The sequence below is a fragment of the Anolis carolinensis genome, chromosome 2 (genome assembly GCF_035594765.1).
Source record: "Anolis carolinensis isolate JA03-04 chromosome 2, rAnoCar3.1.pri, whole genome shotgun sequence".
NCBI classification, from domain to species: domain Eukaryota; kingdom Metazoa; phylum Chordata; class Lepidosauria; order Squamata; family Dactyloidae; genus Anolis; species Anolis carolinensis.
This window is the reverse complement of record NC_085842.1, coordinates 90,229,051-90,243,375: the sequence shown is the minus strand read 5'-3', so window position 1 is coordinate 90,243,375 and position 14,325 is coordinate 90,229,051. Positions and strand designations below refer to the sequence as shown.

Sequence of the window (14,325 nt, the reverse complement as noted above, 5' to 3'; positions counted from 1 at the left end):
TGCGTTCCTTGCATCCCTCGTACAATCCGGGAATAACTTTTCTGGAAAAGGTGTGACGGGAGGGGATTTTGTAGCGGGGGCACAGGCGTTTCATAAGGCGGACGAAGCCTTCTTGTCCAACCAGGCAGAAGGGATGGTGATCAAGGGCCATCATCTCTCCCACACTTTGGGTTATCTGCTGGGGTGTGGGTAATGTTTCCCCCGTTCTCTTCCTGGCTAAAGGCATGCCCCAATCCTCCAAGGTGGACTGTGTCTGCCTTCCACCATCTACACCAGGAGGACTTTGTGTGCTAATGCTGCCACTGCAAGGGCTTGCAGCTCCCCCTCCTACCGATATCGAGGGATGGTGTCGCTTCATGTGAGAGCTCAACCCCGAGGTCGCAAGATGTCTCAGGTCTCTGCCTCTGCTGATATTTGCCCCACAGTGTCTACAAACTGCCAAAGTGGCACGCTGAGTGTGGACATGGAAATGGTCCCAAATATATGACCTTGGCCTCCCCACAGCCACTGTGCCGACGCCCAGGGAGATAGGAGTCGTGGGCACCCTTTCAGCAGCATGAGAAAGTCTATGATTTGATGGTACTACCTCCTCCTCACTGTCAGTAGTGGGTGGAGGTGTGGGGTTATCAAGATCCTCACTATCCACCACCTGTAGTTCCAGGACGGCAACACCTGCATGTTCCATTGATCGTCCACTTGTCTCAGCTCCAACCGACAACTGGCTCCGGGTGGAGGGCTGTGAACTTTCAGCAGTCGAACAGCCAGCTTCTTCATCAAGTCCACCCACTCCCATCGTTCCGCGTTCCAGACGGATGGGACCCACCCTAACTTTTTTGGCCCCCCACAGTGTCCGGGCTGTTGCTTGACCACTAGCAGGACTTGCTCCACCAGACCCGCATTCAGCTGAACGCTTCATGATAACGGGAGTGTTTTCAGGTTACAGAAGGGAGGAAGGTATTGTGTTACTGGGGGGAAAGATGTGTTGTTTCTTGATTGGCAATGTGTTCTGGGTCGAACTGCCGCAAACCCTTCTATTACAGTTGTTCTTATTGTTATACGTTAAAAAGGGGATACCTGTATTTTCCAGACCTTGATAGGGTTAATATAGGAGAAAGATATTTGCAGCAAGCCCTACTTGAGCAGCTGAGAAGAAAGGAAAGAGGGGGAACCAAAAACAGGCTCCCTTGTTTCCCAAAGCAGGTGGTATTCTACGGAGGATGATGGGATGCGCAACCCTTTTGCCAGACTTTGCTATTGAATCACTGCTGCCCTGGCACAGACTGCAAGCCCTTTAGAGCAGCACAGCAGGAAAGGAACCAAAATCAGGCGCCCTTTTTCCCCAAAACAGGTGGTATTCTATGGAGGCTGATGGGATGCGCAACCCTTTTGCCAGACTTTGCTATTGAATCACTGCTGCCCTGGCACAGACTGCAAGCCCTTTAGAGCAGCACAGCAGGAAAGGAACCAAAATCAGGCTCCTTTTTTTCCCAAAACAGGTGGTATTCTATGGAGGATGATGGGATGTGCAACCCTTTTGCCAGACTTTGCTTTTGAATCACTGCTGCCCTGGCACAGACTGCAAGCCCTTTAGAGCAGCACAGCAGGAAAGGAACCAAAATCAGGCTCCTTTTTTCCCCAAAACAGGTGGTATTCTATGGAGGATGATGGGATGTGCAACCCTTTTGCCAGACTTTGCTTTTGAATCACTGCTGCCCTGGCACAGACTGCAAGCCCTATAGAGCAGCACAGCAGGAAAGGAACCAAAATCAGGGTCCCTTTTTTCCCAAAACAGGTGGTATTCTACGGAGGATGATGGGATGTGCAACCCTTTTGCCAGACTTTGCTTTTGAATCACTGCTGCCCTGGCACAGACTGCAAGCCCTATAGAGCAGCACAGCAGGAAAGGAACCAAAATCAGGCTCCCTTTTTCCCCAAAACAGGTGGTATTCTACGGAGGATGATGGGATGTGCAACCCTTTTGCCAGACTTTGCTTTTGAATCACTGCTGCCCTGGCACAGACTGCAAGCCCTATAGAGCAGCACAGCAGGAAAGGAACCAAAATCAGGGTCCCTTTTTTCCCAAAACAGGTGGTATTCTACGGAGAATGATGGGATGTGCAACCCTTTTGCCAGACTTTGCTTTTGAATCACTGCTGCCCTGGCACAGACTGCAAGCCCTATAGAGCAGCACAGCAGGAAAGGAACCAAAATCAGGCTCCCTTTTTTCCCAAAACAGGTGGTATTCTACAGAGGATGATGGGAAGTGCAACCCTTTTGCCAGACTTTGCTTTTGAATCACTGCTGCCTTGGCACAGACTGCAAGCCCTTTAGAGCAGCACAGCAGGAAAAGAACCAAAATCAGGCTCCCTTTTTTCCCAAAACAGGTGGTATTCTACGGAGGATGATGGGATGCGCAACCCTTTTGCCAGACTTTGCTACTAGCGTTGAAAAAAGAAAAGTTTCCTAATCAAAACGAAAGCCCACCCCGGCAATATGGCGCAGCAGAAAAATTGCAGGCCTGGTGGGCAAATGGCAAACGCCAAGCTTGTGGGGAAAAAAGGCCACAGGCCCTTTGGAAAAAAAAAATTCAGAAACACCCAACAGTTTCCCACCCCACCTCACCCACCCACCCTTTTCTCCCGGTCTTATAATCTGTAGCTCAGCCAAGGAAGCTGTGACACAGCAATCTTGCCTGCCTGCCTGGAATCTCACTCCCAACTAGCGTTGAAAAAAGAAAAGTTTCCTAATCAAAACGAAAGCCCACCCCGCACGCACCAGGCAATATGGCGCAGGAGAAAAATTGCAGGCCTGGTGGGCAAATGGCAAACGCCAAGCTTGTGGGGAAAAAGGCCACAGGCCCTTTGGAAAAAAAAAATTCAGAAACACCCAACAGTTTCCCACCCCACCTCACCCACCCACCCTTTTCTCCCGGTCTTATAATCTGTAGCTCAGCCAAGGAAGCTGTGACACAGCAATCTTGCCTGCCTGCCTGGAATCTCACTCCCAACTAGCGTTGAAAAAAGAAAAGTTTCCTAATCAAAACGAAAGCCCACCCCGCACGCACCAGGCAATATGGCGCAGGAGAAAAATTGCAGGCCTGGTGGGCAAATGGCAAACGCCAAGCTTGTGGGGAAAAAAGGCCACAGGCCCTTTGGAAAAAAAAATTCAGAAACACCCAACAGTTTCCCACCCCACCTCACCCACCCAACCTTTTCTCCCGGTCTTCTAATCTGTAGCTCTAGCTCAGCCAAGGAAGCTGTGACGCAGCAATCTTGCCTGCCTGCGGAATCTCACTCCCAACCCACCCTCTCTCTGCAGATCCCGAAATGAGCCACGAGGTGCCCGTGAACGCTCTTTTAATTCAGGTCGTACCAGCCCCTCCCCTAGTACACATGTATCATGTAATGGGCTCCATGCTGTCTCACCCCCTTTAGTTGTTTGTAATTCAGATTTTGTAACTCAGGGACTGCCTGTATAGCAAATATGGGCTTTGGATGTGAATTGTATTCAGTGTCTTAATCTGAAATACTAGAAATTTGGGGACTGAAAGAAAATTTAATGGGGGTAGGCAAATTCTTATTGGGGGGGAATGAAGCCTTTCCCATAACTACACCACCTGGCACCTACTCTCTGAAATGCATAGGTTAAAATTGGTATATGAGTAGCCAAGTAACTTCAGAGTGTGGTCAAGATGATAAATGTTATTAATGAGGAAGAAGACATCATCCAGAGGGGACTTCACCAGTCTGCTTTTACCTGACATTACTGGGCAACATTCAACCCCACCTCCTTTCTCCCCCTGCTAAGTTAGCAGAGTGCAAACTACTTTTGCACTCTGAACTCAGTTTGCAGCAATGAAAGTAACTTACTTAGGCGATCCCTCGTAGTTCAAGGATGATTGTCTTCCATCTTGGGGGGTGTCCGTAGATGTCTGAAGAGACCTATTCTTGATCCGCATGTTCTCCTGCAGTGAGGACATCGGTTTCCAGGTGGAAGGCGGTCCCTGTCAGGGTTGGCTTGACGCTCCTTCCTCTTGGCACGTTTCTCCCTTAAGCCTGAAAAAGTGTAATGACAGAATATTAATTGGGACTGTTTGAGGACATGATAGCAGTTCACATTCCAAAAGTATATAAGTGAAGTTTTTATTTTCTGCACTATGCATCACTTTATACTTTTTTAGACTAAATTATTACTTTCAAGATATTCACATGGGGGAATCATGTGCATCTTTTCAAGAAGGCTTTTTCCAGCTAAATGGATGGAACTACATGAACAGAGTATTATACTCTGGCCTGGGCAAGGCAGGATCTCAACCTGGGTGTAAGAATGCTTTTTAAAATGGAAATGGCATTACTGTAGTGGTAAAATCTACATCTGCTGAAAATTCTCTTTTGTGTCACTGCCTCAAGTTCTCTCCTAGGAAGCGGAAGCTCTCCATATGGAAACATAAAGGAAAATCTGTGTATACAAACTTTTGTTGGAAATTTCCTTTTAAAAGAAAGAAAAGGACACTATTACTTTAAAGAGGAAATCTGTTTAAAGACACTTTTGTTTGAAATTCCTTCCTACAAGGAAGAAATAGCAATTAGTATTGTGAATATAACAAATTTATGTTTCATTGTATATCGCTTACTGTTGCATCCTTTATAAGTTGTGGGAACAAGTATATGTTTGTGATCACTTTATAATTGTAATTGTGGATTATTGTTTTGCTGATTCAAGGGAATCCATTTTCTTTATATTACTGTAGTGGTAAAATCTACATCTGCTGGAATTTCTCTTTTGTGTCACTGCCAAAAGGCCTCTTTTGCAGTTGGCCATCCTCCTATCCTTTTCATTTATAGAATGGCTTATATAAATGTATGTCTTATTGTTCATCAACTAGACAGGGATGTGTGTCCCTGTTGGTTCTCCTGGATTTCTCAGCAGCTTTCGATACCATTGACCATGGTATCATTCTGGGTTGTTTTGCTTGGATGGGACAGGGAGTCATTGTCTTACAGTGGCTTCAGATCCTTCCTGGAGGTCCGTACACAGAAGGTGGTGCTGGGGACTCCGAATCCCTGGCCGTTCACCCCAAGATTCCATTTTGTCCCCCAGGCTGTTCAACATATACATGAAACCACTGGGAGAGGTCATCTGAATTTTGTAGTTCAGTGCCACCTATATGCAGATGACACCCAACTCTACTACTCCTTTCTATCTAATGCCAAGGAATCTGACCCTAAACCAGTGCCTATCATCAGTAATAGACTGGATGAGGGCAAACAAATTGAAACTTCATCCAGACAAGACGGAGGTGCTCCTGGTTAGTCAGAAGGTAGATCAGGGAATAGGGATTCAGCCTGTGCTGGATGTGCTCATACTACCCCTGGAGACACAGGCCCGCAGTTTGGAGGTCCTCCTGGACTCAGCACTGAACCTGGAAGCCCAGGTATCTGCGGTGGCCAGGAGGGCCTTTGCACAATTAAAACTTGTGCGCCAAATGCACCTGTTCCTTGAGAAACTAGATCTGGCCACAATGGTACATGCCTTAGTTACATCCTGTCTGGGTTAATGTGACATGCTGTATGTAGGGCCACCACTGAAGAGTGCTAGGAAACTTCAGCTGATCCAAAAAGCTGCAACCAGGTTACTAACTGGGGATGGCTACAGGGAGCAGACAACCCCCCTTTTGCAGCAGCTTCACAGACTGCCAATCAGGTGCCAATCTGGACACAATTCAAAGTGCTGGTTGTGACCTTTAAAGCTCTAGACAGTTTGGATCCAGGCTATTTAGCCAATTGCATCCCCTTGTACTAACCTGCCCGGGCCTTGAGATCTTCAAGAGAGGTCCTTCTCTTGGTCTCGCCTCTATCTCAAGCTCAGTTGATGGGAATGAGAGAGCAGGCCTTCTTTCTTGTTGGCTGACCCTCAACTCTGGAACTCCTTGTCCAGGGAAGCCAGAATGGCCCCCTCCCTGCTGTCCTTCTGGCAGCAGGCTTAAACCTTTTTACCCAGGCAGGCTTTTAAAGATGAAGGTGATTCAGATCTAGTTAAGGGGATGCTATGGTTTTTAACTTGAATATGTTTGATGGGTTTTAACTGAAATTTTAAATACTATTTGTTTTTAATACTGTTTTAATGTTTGTATATTTGTATATTTCAAATTGGATACCAGTGTTTTTATGTCAAGATGCTTTAAGTCCCCTTTGGGGAGATAAAGTGGGGTATAAATAAATATAATAATTATAATAATTCATCATGGCTTTTATAAAAAACCTTTTCAATTTTAGGGGAGGGGGTTGTAGGTAACTAGGTTTGAAATCTTACACCTCCCTGCTTTCTAGCAGAATATATTTAATTTGATCTGAACATAAAACTAATGTTCAGAAAGCTTATGTTTAAAAGAAAAGTGCTCCCATAGTATTGTCAAATGATCCACCGTGAAATATTATGCATTTCTATTCACAAAGAGTTCAGTAGGGATTAGTCTGAGGTTAAGTGGGTATAGGCCTGAAACCCAATGTAATGTTTAATAAATTACTCCTCCTACAAGACTCATCCCATAATTTTCCTTGATAGACTGACAAATTCAAAGAACACCAAAGAAATGGGCAAAGCAGTAGACATTTATCCAAGTTCAGCCTGACCTCAAGTCGTCATTGTGGATTCATTATACATGGAAATGACATTCATTCCAGCAGATGAACAAGAAACTGCAGGGCACCCGACAGCCTTGGAATTTGCTCTGCTTGCTTCACTACAGACAACATAATTGTAAGTAAAGGGCTTAACCCTAATTTCCTCCACTCATCATGACTATTCTAGCAGACTATCTCGGGTTGCTAAGCAGCCAGCATTTAAAGCTGTTGCAAAATAGGTCCACAGATTTGCTACTGTAGTAATAGATAGCCAGTTTAGGAAATAACTAAATTTGTAACTGGGCTTGCCAGTATCTCATAGTTTTCATTTTTCATTCTTTGTTTTCCTTTTTAAGCAATGTTTTGGCTTCTGCAGGAAAGAAAGAAAGAAAGAAAGAAAGAAAGAAAGAAAGAAAGAAAGAAAGAAAGAAAGAAAGAAAGAAAGAAAGAAAGAAAGACAGACAGACAAGGCAAAAACTGATCTCACCCTCCTGTTTTAGATGTCTCTGCCTCTAAAATATTATTTTAGGGAGAAACTACATCAAAATTTAAAAACCATAAGAGATCAAAGCCTAGAGAAGTAAAAAGTGTTTACTTGTTGCATAAAGGACACGGAACTTGCACACCGATGCCATGTTTATACCAGCTACTTAAGATCTGGGGCCAGTCTAGAGTGAAGATGGAGATGGCCAGACACTTCTATCTGAACCTGCTGCCATGGAGCATTGGTCCAGCTGGCCTAAGATCACATTATCCCCACTGGGCTGTTACCTTGTCATCTGTGTCATCAAGAGCATTGGCCTCGGAGCTTCCTGCAAGCACTTGGTTCTTGTGGTCACATCGGTTGATGTCATGATGGGGTGCCCATGTAACAAGTAAGGGTTAAGATTGACCTTCTTTTTCTTTTCTTGCTGGCACCTCATTATGACATCAGCTGATTCAACCTCAACAGCCAGGCACTTGCAGGGAGCTCCTTGGCCAAAAGGGAGATGTGGTGGTGACACATAGAATCATAGAATCATAGAATCATAGAATAGTAGAGTTGGAAGAGACCTCATGGGCCATCCAGTCCAACCCCCTGCTAAGAAGCAGGAAATCGCATTCAAAGCACCCCCGACAGATGGCCATCCAGCCTCTGTTTAAAAGCCTCCAAAGAAGGAGCCTCCACCACAGCCCGGGGGAGAGAGTTCCACTGTCGAACAGCCCTCACAGTGAGGAAGTTCTTCCTGATGTTCAGGTGGAATCTCCTTTCCTGTAGTTTGAAGCCATTGTTCCGTGTCCTAGTCTGCAGGGCCGCAGAAAACAAGCCTGCTCTCTCCTCCCTATGACTTCCCCTCACATATTTGTACATGGCTATCATGTCTCCTCTCAGCCTTCTCTTCTGCAGGCTAAACATGCCCAGCTCTTTAAGCCGCTCCTCATAGGGCTTGTTCTCCAGACCCTTAATCATTTTAGTCGCCCTCCTCTGGACCTTCTTGCATGCAGTCTGGGCTCTGTTTCCATGTACTTCAGACATGAGAGCCCTTCTGGCAGGAGTCTATTTCTGCAGCACATGGAATTGGAGCCCAGAATGTGTCTTCAGGAGTTGGGTGCTACCTGATTCCAAACTGAGATAAATGGTAGGAAACTGGGAAAGACAAGGAAAGGACAAAGAATGGCTGGCCATTTCAGAAGACAGACCTTGGTAGTAGGGAACAAAGTAAGACAGCTCCCTCCACTTTCCCCCTGCTCATGGGATGCAGTCCACGTAGAAGAAGTCACGCCCTCCCCTGTGCTGATCAGTGCAGGGAAAAGGGTCAGTCCCATAGCCAGAGGGGGGTTTAAGGGTTCAACCCCCATGAAATGTGTCAGTTAAAAAAAAAATGTTATACTCATGAATTTTAACTAGTTAACCAATTCATGGGGAAACCAGGGTTTTTTTTTAACCCTTAACCCCCCCCCCCCCCCCAAACACACACACACCTCTGGCAATGGGTTTGGAAAGGGTGATAACAGCAGAATCTATCTGGACTAGGGATTAAGCTAAACCTCTCCAAAGATCCTGTCCACACCCTTAGGCTGCACAAATTGAAAGTATACAATAACACTGGGAATATAGGAGCCAGGGTTACATACACTGGAACTTTATCAACTACAACATCTGATGGTGATCTTGGTGTACAGCAGGCATGGGCAAACTCTTTCACATTGGGGCTGCATTGCATTTGAAAATTGCAAACAGATGGGCTGGGCCGAGAGAGCGGGCAAGGATGGTTGGTTGGGTAGTGGTGGTTGGCATAGGAGGAGGGAGAATTCATGTGTTAGACCCCCACTTTAATTATCAATGGCTCAAGGCTATAGAATCCTGGGAGTTGTTTTTCAAGGTCTTTAGCCTTCTCTGCCAAAGAGTGCAGGTGTCTGACACAGGCTACTCAGAGCTCTCAGTAGAGCCCTGGGCAGCTGTGTGTGACTACAGGGGCCTCCTTTCAGCAGGAAGATGCAGCAGCCTGCCATGTCTTCCTGTCAAAAAGGATGCATGACACATGGCTGCACAGAGCTCCAGAGCCAGAGGAAAGAGCCCAATGGGCTTCATCTGGCCCATGGGCTGTAATTTGCCCATGTCTCATGTAGAAGAATGCTCTACAGTTCTGTGGCTATCACCCCATCATTATCTGTTCATGCTTAAGCGCATTGGGAAATAAAACCTCTGCAGTGGTGGGGAACTTCTTGATTCTGTTATACAGTAGAGTCTCACTTATCCAACATTCACTTATCCAACGTTCTGGATTATCCAACGCAGTTGGCCTTTTAGTAGTCAATGTTTTTGTAGTCAATCTTTTCAATACATTGGTGCTGAATTTGTAAGTACAGTAATTACTACATAATATTGCTGTGTATTGAACTGCTTTTTTGGTCAAATTTGTTGTAAAACATGATGTTTTGGTGCTATGTAAAATCATAATGTAATTTGATGTTTAATAGGATTTTCCTTAATCCCTCCTTATTATCCAGCATATTCACTTATCCAATGTTCTGCTGGCCCATTTATGTTGGATAAGTGAGATTCTACTGTATATCATTTATACTTAAAATGGTTTTCAGAATATGATTTTTTGCTTATAAGGTAAGCCACCTTGGGAGGACTAAGTAGCCTAAGAAATGTTATTTATTTTAAGCAACCCAAAGTAATATTTACTTTCTGCTATGAAGGCAAATATGTTAAGTACTGTGCATTCTACAGAACATGGCAGCCTTTTGACTTTCAGAGTTGCTCACTGAATAGCTAGAATACCTTAGAGGCGGCTCATTTATATATGGCTTTCTGCCCACACTGCAACCTTTTGCTCACTCACCATGTTTCTTTATGGATTAAAATGAATAATTTACATGGCAACCTACTTTGGTTGCTGTTGACCTATCACAGAGCTGCACACCTGCTGTTATCACAACATGTAGTCACTGTTCATTATGACCACTAAAATGTCTAGTACACTTCCCCTCTGCCACCTGCCCAAGTCAAGCAGGCTTAATTGAATCCAATGATATGGCCCACAACTCATTTCACCCCATTGATTGCCCTTTCTAGCCAAGGCATAAAAACACTGTGACTAATGATTTTGTGGGCTTCCCAAGGAGGTATTTACTGTTGTGGCCATTAGGCTTTCAGCTGCTGCTCCCCTCTGAGATAAAACTGACAAAAAAAAACACATTCCTTCACAAAAAAACTGGCAGTTTCTAACAATCTTCTCCTGGAGTCCCTCTCTGTATAAAGCTGCTGCTGATTTCTTGCCCCAGCTGTTGAATCTCTTGTTTGATCCAAGCCACAGAGCATCTGGAAAGATACTATTCAATGCAGTCAAAATCCAAAACCCACTGTAAGCTTCACACGGGGGGGGGGGGGGGGGCACACAAAGCTTATGAGTGGAATAAATCATAAAGATCAGTGCATTTATTTGTTCAATTTTCATAGTTTAATATGTTTTAATACTAAAGTTTTATGCATGCTTCAATTGAATTTAATCAATTTCATAGGATTGGGGAAGACAATTGCAATCCTGTACATTAGAGTTGTGAGTAAACATGGATTAGTTTAGGTTACATAGCTTTGCATCCCTTACTTTGTGACAATAAGCAAAGTATCATATGCCTAGACAGCCACCTTTCTCCTAACATCTCTCATCCCATCACTGCCATAGACTAGTTTCTCCTTCACCTTGCTAGATAACTAGAATATCAAGCAGTTTTAAACTTGAAAGCCCCATCTACATTGCCATTACTATGCAGACTGAACTGGGTTATATGGCAGTGTAGACTCATATAATCCAGTTTAATGCAGTTCTGTCTGCACTATATAAGTCTACACTAGCCATATAATGCAGGTTCAAACTGCATTATATGGCAGTGTGAATGGGCCTAACTTTCACCTGGTTCCATTATTGTTTTATACATTTCTAGTACTTATCCAATTGTTTTACTAATTTCTAGACACATTGGGTATCAAATTATTTGAAAAAATGTTATCAAAAAGTTTAGCCTCTGTGCTAGTATTATTGTACATTTCTGGTCCTATTTTAATAATCTTATTAACCTAAATGATGAAACTTTCGTGATATCATTTTCAAGTTTGGGAGTGTCTACAGTCCTTTCAATTTCCAGTCTCCCTTTTAAATGCTATTGAATAATTCTGTCAAATGTGGTGTTATCACTCCTTCAATTTTTTTATAGATCATTGCTGTAAAACCATCCAGTTCTGGTATCTTGCCACTTTAAAACTTTTATTTATAATTGATCTTATTTCTGCATCTGTGAATGAAGAGTCGAAAAATTCCTCTGATATTTTTGTAGTGGATGTATTGACAATAGTCCATATACCCCTAATTGTGGTATTAAATTTCACTTTTAAATTTAGTCACCTTAACATAAATCTTATTGTCAAATTCATATAGTAAGCTCTTTGTCAATCCTAAAAACTGAGCAGTGTCGGCAGTATCCTTTCAAAATTTCTTAGTGCATTTGTGCCCCCTTATATTAGGAATTTCTTGATATAATTTCTGGGAAGATATCACTTGAAGATTCTCCTGGCTGCAGTGCAGAAATCTAAAAACGGAATTATCTCTTAACAGAAAACAAGTAAGATTAGAGTAGACAGAAAAGTGGCTGACAATCACTTCCATGACTTTTGTACACAAGAGCTCTGTTGAATCAGAGAGGTGGTCCATGGAGTTCTGCATTCTTTGTTGGCCAGCCACATACTTCTGAGAAGCCCATAAGCAAGTAGCTTGTGGTTCCATATAAGCATTATGCCTATAAGCATTGGGTTGCAATGTGTCAAGGACAGAACGCCACAAGATTCAAAGTAACAGAGTTTATTAGATTACAGAACTCAAAAATGCCCGTAAAACACAAGGGCCAGGCAGTTTTTGCCTTTAGGAGCAAAAAGGGGCAAAAGTAAATGTTCAAAAGATAAACCGGATTAAACCGGAGTTTAATCCGGGTAAAAACAAACTGCTTGCTTCAGCCTGGGTATAAACGAAACGAAAGCCAAGGAACAAAAGATACAAAGAATGCAACTAATTGGCAGCAGATTCCTCTCTGCTGCCAACACTGTGCTTAGAGTAACTTGCGTCGCTCCCCCACACACACAGCAGACAGGATCTCCAACACGAGTAAATCAGCCAAGGATTGTAGCAGTTGAGTAGACCAGTTCCGTTCCGTAGATCAAAGCCAGAAGCAGACGTTTGTAGTTTTTCCAAGTCCAAGAAGGGGGGGAAGACAAGCCGTGGTCAGTTCAGTCCGAGTTCTCAAAGCAGGAGATGGCGTCCGTCAAGAAGACGACGGAAGGTCAAGCTAATAAGAGTAAGCACAGGTTTGCACAAACAAATGCCCACACAATCCCTCCCGCCGTCTGACCCTGGATTCCAATCAACTTACGTCACAGCACAGGAAAGCACACAAGTCTTCAGGGAAGCGTCCCACACACACACGGATCCCAAGCGTTTGCCCAGATTACCTTGCCCAACGCAATTTGCAATTGCTCTCAAGCCCCATTTTATGCCAGTTACAAATCTTCATCACTGTCAGCTGTCCTCCTTAACCCGGGCGTTTCCTCATCACTTTCCTCGTCAGAGCTGGAACACCTCTGACTACGCCCAACAGCATCTCCAGCTGTGGATCCCGTCCCATCCCTCCAGCTAAACCATGGGTCTAATCCTGAAGGTCCCCATTCATCTTCTGTCCCATCATGGCCAGTGGCACCCACTTCCTCCCTTACCCGAGTCCAATCCATCTCATCCTCCTCTGAGCTAACCAGCCCCTCCTCCATTCTCTCCGTAAACCCTTCGAAAGACTCCTCGTCAGATGGTGCTGCAAATATGTCTCGCAGTCTTTTTCTCTCTCGCTCCTCGAGAGTATCTGACTCTCGAGGAGTCTTACGCCCACGTCTGTCAGTAACAGAGCCATGAGGCTCAATCATAACACTATCCCCTCTCACAAAGGCCTCCTCCCCCGATGGCGGAGAAGTGGCAGTGATACCCTCCGCTATAGCACCACGACGACTAGAGGTATCAAGTTTCAACAGTGAACGATGAAAGACTGGATGGACCTTTAAACTAGACGGTAAACGTAAACGAAACGCAACAGAAGAAATCTTTTTAACGATAGGAAAGGGACCCAAATACCGAGGCGCAAACTTTCCCCCAGCCTGTTTAATATGTTTGGAAGATAACCACACCAAATCCCCTTCTTCCAACTCCTCCCCTGCCTGCCTGTGGCGGTCAGCCTGAGTCTTCTGCGTTGCCTTAGCTTCCAACAGTAAGCGACGGGCAACATCATGCAATGCAGCCATTTCCGAAGAGCGGTACACAGGGTCCGAAGAGACCACATTGGTCGACGGCGCCACACCTCCCCGTGGGTGAAAACCATAAGTTAGCTCAAATGGCGTATGCTGACTAGACGTGTGCACCGCATTGTTGTAAGCAAATTCCGCCACCGGTAACCACTTTACCCAAGCCGTGGGTTGATCTAAACAAAAACAACGCAGATACTGCTCTAAGAGCCCATTAACCCGTTCCGACTGTCCATCCGTTTGCGGATGGAAAGCTGAAGACACGTTTAACTTAGTCCCCAAACACTCATGGAAGTGTTTCCAAAAGCGTGACACAAATTGCGGAGCCCTATCTGAAATAATCACCTCGGGTGCTCCGTGCAAACGATAGATGTGCTTTGTAAATAGTAAGGCCAACGTAGGGGCCGCCGGAATGGTTGAACAAGGAATAAAATGAGCCAGTTTACTAAATAAATCCACCACCACCCAAATACAAGTATAACCCCCAGACTTAGGCAAATCTGAAATAAAATCCATGGAAATGATTTGCCATGGCCTCTCCGGAACAGGTAAAGACGATAACAACCCTCTAGGGCGCCCAACAGGCGTCTTACTCTGCTGACAAACGGCGCAGCTGTCACAAAAGCGCAGAATGTCTTGCCGCATCTTTGGCCACCAGTAGCTCCTGGTGATAAGCTGTACGGTCTTGAACCTGCCAAAGTGCCCAGCCATGGGTTCGTCATGGTGGGCTCTAATCACCTCCAACCTGAGGGTCCCCACTGGTACGTAAACCTGCCCCCTACGCACCAATACCCCGTCTTGATCCTGGAGATGTGGCAGTATGGTACGGTTACCTGCAGAGAGCAGCATCAGTTGCTCCTGAGTCCACACATCATCCTT

General features: G+C 44.9%; 1 protein-coding gene across 7 annotated transcripts in view; it reads left to right on the top strand.

Moving 5' to 3' along the window:
• Positions 1-6,272: 6,272 nt before the first annotated feature.
• Positions 6,273-14,325, top strand: part of hrh2 (histamine receptor H2) — a 72,060-nt gene continuing 64,007 nt past the window's right edge. For 4 of the 7 annotated variants that reach the window (XM_016997362.2, XM_016997363.2, XM_016997361.2 and 1 more), the window contains exon 1: positions 6,294-6,759. The gene's annotated coding sequence lies outside the window, so the exon portion shown is untranslated. Of the gene's footprint in view, positions 6,760-14,325 lie in introns of all 7 variants that reach the window. The other 3 variants (XM_062970221.1, XM_062970220.1, XM_016997366.2) reach the window with 2 other exon arrangements.